The following is a 6,710-nucleotide window of genomic DNA, read 5'->3' on the forward strand; positions in this document are numbered from 1 at the left end:
AGAGACCAGGTAAGTTCGATCTATGGGAGGGTCTGCCAAAGCTTGCTTTAGACACCATCAGAAATGGCCAGGTAAGCGGGCTGCCAATTAAAAACCACCGGTCTGATTTACCTTAGACACCAACTGGTTTAATTAGTTTCGATTAGATCAACCTAATAGTTCGTGCTAGATCACTTAGCCAAGAATCAAGTCTATTTGGTTCTCGTTAAAGACATGGACTTGACCAACTATAACTATTGTAATTGATCTAAAGAATCCTTGACCTAATCTAAGACAACAATTGATTAGATTTAGTAAATTCTCTAATTAAGTCCATCTTTAATCTAACCTTAGGTTTAACCCAATTAATGGACCTAATTTCCACTAACCCATTAACCCAATGTGTTATGGTTTGCGTCTTAGGTTCTTCAATTCACAATCCTAGAACCTTATCAAACAACTTCTTAATTCTCAATTAAGTTTTGGTCTGAGGGTTGGGGTTTGGCTTTTCGAAAATAATTTTCATGTTTGTAAAATATTTTTACAATATGGTTCTACCAACCAAGTTGCATGTTTGATTCATAATCAAAATGCAAGTGAAATAAGCATAAAACTACTTTAGATCTAATCTAAATAGGTTCATGTAATTAAAATAATTTTAACTTTAAACTGCACAAATTTTTCAAACAAAAATATGATGGTTCTTTGCATGAAAATTATTATCAAAGAGATTTTATTTTAGATTTAAATATTTTTTAAATCTAATAAATCATAAATTTAATCTAGATTATATCTAACAAATTTATGATTAAAGATAGATCTACACGAACTAGGACAACCTATGCATTGTAAGGGGTAAAGCTTACAGCAGAACAACCTACAGTTCATGATTGATCTAAAAATTTTAATTTTAGATTTAACAATCAGATTATAAATTAGATCTGATCTAAGAAATAATCTAAGCATGTATAAATAATCATGTAATAAACAACCTAGGCTCTAATACCAATTGAAAGAACCAGAAATAGGGTTTCAGTGTTAGATCTTGAAATTTTTTCAAGATCAGATAGCGAAAGACTAAAATAAATCAAAATTTATCTTATAAAATTAAAAAAAATTTAGATCTAAAATTTTATTACATGATTATTATATGGTATTAAATCAAAAATTAAAATATAAAGAGCAAGAACTATATGTTGATCATATCAACATGTTTCTATACTACATCTAATGTATATAAAATATAATAGATCAGATCTATTACCTTGCAAGTTAGACATTCTAACTTTGCTGATCTAGGCTTAAGGATGATGTTGCAAGCTGCACATACATCCGACCTCTAAGAGTCATCCACACGAGCCCACGAATCACGATCAGAAGTTCTGATCCAGAAAATCAGCACAGTACGCTAGTAATATGCTGATCCTTCTTCGATGGTCGATCAGATGCCTCCTTCTTGATTTGGACTCTTCTAAAGATGAGAAGTAGGAGAAGGAGTTTTAGATATAAGACACTCTCAAAAATCTCACAGTTGGAGGAAGGGAAGAGGTGAACACAGCAACCCTAGAAGAAGACCCTCTTCTTCTTCTCTTTGCTCTAACCCAGACACTTTATTTTGTGTCTATTATATCTCCATGCCCCAACACTCTTTCTCCCTGATTTTTACATGCCCCAAAGGTATCTCAATGATCTATAATATATAAAAATCTCAAGAATAAATTCATCTTAAATCAAGAGATATGAAAATTTTTATCTAAGTTAAATACCTAGTCAAGGAAAATCCAAACAGGACAAGACAAGGGGTGCCCAACTCTTGGGTGCCCCATCCTTTTTTTTCTACCATGGACCACCAGCAAAGGGTGCACAATATGTGCCATAAAAACCACAAAAATGTTAGAAAAATTTTGGATAAAATCAGTGCCATAAGGAAAGAGTTTTGGTTTCCTAAAATTCTATCTCATAGAATTTGAAACCCAAACTAATTCCTACTTTGACTTGGTCCACAACCACATTCCATGTAAGAGAGAAAGAGTGAAAAGTTTTTGGCATGTGTGAAGACCTAAGAGAGAGAGTTTTGTCATACAAAATAAGAGAGAGTGGGCGTGGGATAAGAGAGAGTGAGCGTGGGGGGCTAAGGTGGCGCAAGGTGGAATCCTAGTCTTACTAGGATTCAATCTATGACTTGTTCAAATTTGGTTTCTCAAATCAAATCAAACCAAAATCAAATCAATCTAATTAAAATAGGTCTTAATCTAATTAAGAGCCTAATTTAATCAGATTAAATTAGATTTAAATCTGATTTAATTTTTTAATCAAATTAAAAATTAGGTTGATCCAAGTCTTATTTGAACTAGGACTAGTTTTTTCTAGCACTTAGCTTATCCAATAAACCAATTAGACTTGATTTAATCAAGTTTAAATCAAATTTAATTAAATCATATTCAATTAGACTTAATCTCAGTCCATTGGCTTAATCAAATTAAGTTAATTAGCAATCAAATTGCTAATCGATCCTCTTGCAATACTTGCACTAGGTTAAATGTCAATCGTATTGATCGTTTAACCCTAGAACGATTCTTAATTATTGATCAACCATCTAATCGAATCATGAACTCTAATGTGTGTGATCTCATAGGTTCGAACCTAAGTCGGTAGCACAAGAATAAATTTCTGTACCAATCGAAGTGATCATCTAGCAATGGTACCCGACGACCGGATAGATCGAATGTGTAGAACAACATCCTTAGAACCCATGCGGATATGTTTCCATATAATTCATCCCCTTGACCAAAATGTTCATAGGACATCTCAGAGTTCAACTGTCAACTCTGATTAGGTTATCCACATTATATTTCAAAGTATCAAATCCATCTGATGGATTACCCTGGCCAAGGTTTTGCTAAATTGAAATACAATGACTCATCTTCTCAAACTCTTGGAGTGGTCAATCCCATCTTGATCACACTCTGACTTTGTAAGTACTAGATTGTGCCCAGAAGCCTTCCATCACTGAATTAAAAATTCAGTTAGTCCAGTACCAAAGCACAGTGAGTTGCTTTCAAGTCACTGAGGCGATCTCAGGTCTAAGGGATACTTATATCATATCCCATCAGAGACATTCTCGACAGCAGAATGCTCTGGAGTTGGTCATGTTCAATGACGATGTATCTTTATATCTCATCTGTATGCTATATCAGTATCTCCATACTCTTTGGTTAAGAGGACAACCAACCCATATGGCCTATAGTGATCTATGCTCGATAGAAGCTGTCGTTCTTATTAACAGCCTATCATTTGGTCGTGAACAGTTTTAAGGACTAATCGATAAATCTTCTCTTTATCGAACCTAAATAGTCCTAACGACTTCATCACAACAACGGAGTTCATTAGAAGATGAAAACTTGTGATGAAAATGTCAAAAATATATTTTATTTATTAACAAATTGATTACAATACAAGGTTGCTCAACCGTCAACAGATTGATAATTGACTTTTGGGACATATTTTCCAACAGCTCCTTATCATGAGTCAAGGGCGAGTACAACAGTGAAGAGGACAACCCTCCAGGGACCTCGATCAACTAGCTAATTCTTTTTGACGAGTCAAGTAAAGCTTAGGATGGTGATGATGACAATCACGCAACATAGCAAAGATCGAGCTCTGCCTTGAGGTTCTTAGAGACATTTATATCTTAGCAGGCAGGAGCAATAGATCATCGGGTCATGAGCCAACATCAGGTCAATGCAGTGAAAGACATAGGACTCAATGATGTCGGCCCTACAGCCCAAGGGGACATGCTCAACTTTATGATGAATCTCCAAATGGGGCCAGAGGGATATGCTTGCTCGAGGGTAGGACTACCCTCTAGAAAGGTCCCAGACCCTCCTATGGAGCTAGTGAGATCCTAGAGTAGCCCCCGATGATTGCCAATAAAACTCAGCGGGTGGAGTAGCTGATCTTCCCAACACCTCTCATGTCAAAGAAAGACGCCCGCTAGCAAATTCCCTTGAGGCAAACTTTGGCCCTATAGAAGCATGAAAAGGCTTCACCAAGTGAAGGTGAACGACAACGATCCTAGAACACCCAAAGAGCCAGAATTGTGGTTCCAAACCCAAGCAGATGAGACTCCACTTATAGAAGAGCCAAACTTGATTCACTCCAACTACTCCTTCTGACCACGGGACACATGTCACCAAAGGAGAGGCCTCGAAAACCATGCCTCCTGAGAATCAATATTCCAACTATCATCTTCGACAGGCTACCATCATCTGAAAGCGACAAGCATTAATTGCTCAGGAAACACTATCTTTTAGTATTGATCCTTCAGAGATATCTCAACCCCGATGGAGACCTCTAAAAAAAGTGTTTGGCATTATGCCGAACATGACCACATGATATTCGAATAATTCTTTGAATCTTGATGACTAGATCGGTGGATCGATCTCTCAGAGATATATTGACTCAAGGGCTAAGACCTTCGAGTACTAGTCGATAGGGCACCAATGATGGGGAGATATCCTGACCCAAGTTAGGACCTTCCACAAGTAAAGATCTCAAAAATAATATGACAACAATGATTGAGGTCAAATCGATGGACAGAAATGACTTGGTGAGAACACAGCCAAAAGTCAGTTTAGAAAAGACCACAAGAAACTTCATCAAATAAATCACGACCTCCACGGAGGAGAACTCAAGTACCCAAATAGCTATTTCGATAACAAAATTTGGACGTCACCCAGTGACCTTACTATCGCCATCATGTAGAAGTACAACATTTAAGGCTTCAGCGAGATACAACGTAAAGAGTCGAAAAGCATTTAGAAGAAGAGGTACACATGATAAAAGTTCATCTTTTATTACAATTTGTTTACATAAATGGTGCCCATGAGTGCACCAGGAGGGTAGCCGATCATAAAAGGATGAAGATCTAATCTTCATCCGAGGAAAAGGCTCCTTACCTCCTCATCACTATTGCCAGGGCAGAGGTGCCTGAGATCCAACTTTGGCACCATGCGCCTCAAGCGGGGCTTACAACTATTGAAGGCCTGGATGAAGGCAGCAGTGGAGGCATTGACGAGCTCCTCCTTGAAGTTTGCTGAGGCCTTATACTTCTCAATGCAGTGGAGTTTGGCCTCGATAAAGGCCTCCATTGGGGTAGGCCCCACCTTGTACATAGAGGGGGGAGTATTTTTTTTCCAACCTGATCGGACCTTCTGAGGACTGGGGAGGGGGTAGGACTGTTAGAAAATGTGTCCTAAAGTCAATTGTCTATCTGTAGATGATTGTATTTTTTATAATTTATATATAAATTATTAATAAATAAAAATTATTTTAACAAGTTCATCATAAAAGTGTATCTTTCTTTGAACTCTTGTGTTATGATGAAGTCTTTAGAACTATAATATAATCGATAAAGGAGGATTTATCGAATAGTTCTTAAATTTGTTCATGATTGAATGATACATTATTAACAAGAATAATAATGTTTATCAAGTATAGATCATTGTGCGCCATATAGGTTAGTTGTCCTCTCAATCAAAAAGTATGGAGATATTGATATGGCATACAGATGAGATGTAAGAGCACATCATCGTCGAACAGTGACTCACTTATGGAGCGCACTGCTATCAAGAGTAGCTCGCGAAGGATATGGGTATAAGTGTCCCTCCAATCTGAGATCACCATAGTGACTTGCAAGCAACTTACTGTGCTTTGATGCTGGACTACTTGTATTTCTAATACAGTGATGAAAGACTACTGAATATAGTCAAGTACTTGTGAGGTCGATGTGCGAGTCAAGATGGGATTGACCCTTTTGGATTACAACAGTTAATGCATCACTGTATCTCATTCCAATAAAATCTTGACCAGGAGAATCCATGTGATCTATCATAAGATTTGAAAAAGATTGAAATACAATGTGGATGACTAATTCAGGGTTGATAGTTTAATTGTAAATCATCTTGAGCATGAGGGCCTAAGGCATGAATTATGAGGTAACCATATGTCGAGATTCTTGAATGTTGCTTTGTAAATATTTGATCTATTTGGATATTGGGTATCATTGCTAGATGGTTACTTTGATTAGTATAGGAAGGGATTTCTATACTATTGGCTTAGTGCTCGAACCTATGGGTCACATACAAAGTCAAACAACATAGAAAAAAATTGATCTAACATCTATGTGTTCAATTTTGAAGTATGAGACTTGATTGAACATAAAGATTTACTTAATTAAGAATTAAGTTATGGAATATACAGAATTAAATACTGACTATGTTCAGCTAGCACTGCACATGAGGCACAAGTTTGATTCTGGAGATAAATTTGATCGAATCTATGATCCAAAAAAATTTGAGAGATTGGATTCGAGTCCTAGTTATTTTAGATCAGATCTAATTTAATTAGACCTAATTTTATTAAGACTAAATTGGATTAATTATTCAAATTGGATCTGGATCTAAATCCTAAATAGATTAGGGTTAGCAGCCTTTTCGAATTTGGTTTGAATCGGGTTCGAATTGGATTCGAATAGAATCCAAATCTGAACCAAACTTGATTTGGTGCACTTAGCTATATTTTTTGATATTCTCTCACCTTTTGGCCGACCAAGATTGAATTCTAGAATTATTTTTGCTCATGAGGAGTATGCAAATCTATTCTTAATGCTTTTAGATTGCTGGCCATCTTCTAATTATTTTCATGGGCATAGATGATATGGACCAAGTACT

The sequence above is a fragment of the Elaeis guineensis genome, chromosome 15 (genome assembly GCF_000442705.2).
Source record: "Elaeis guineensis isolate ETL-2024a chromosome 15, EG11, whole genome shotgun sequence".
NCBI lineage: Eukaryota > Viridiplantae > Streptophyta > Magnoliopsida > Arecales > Arecaceae > Elaeis > Elaeis guineensis.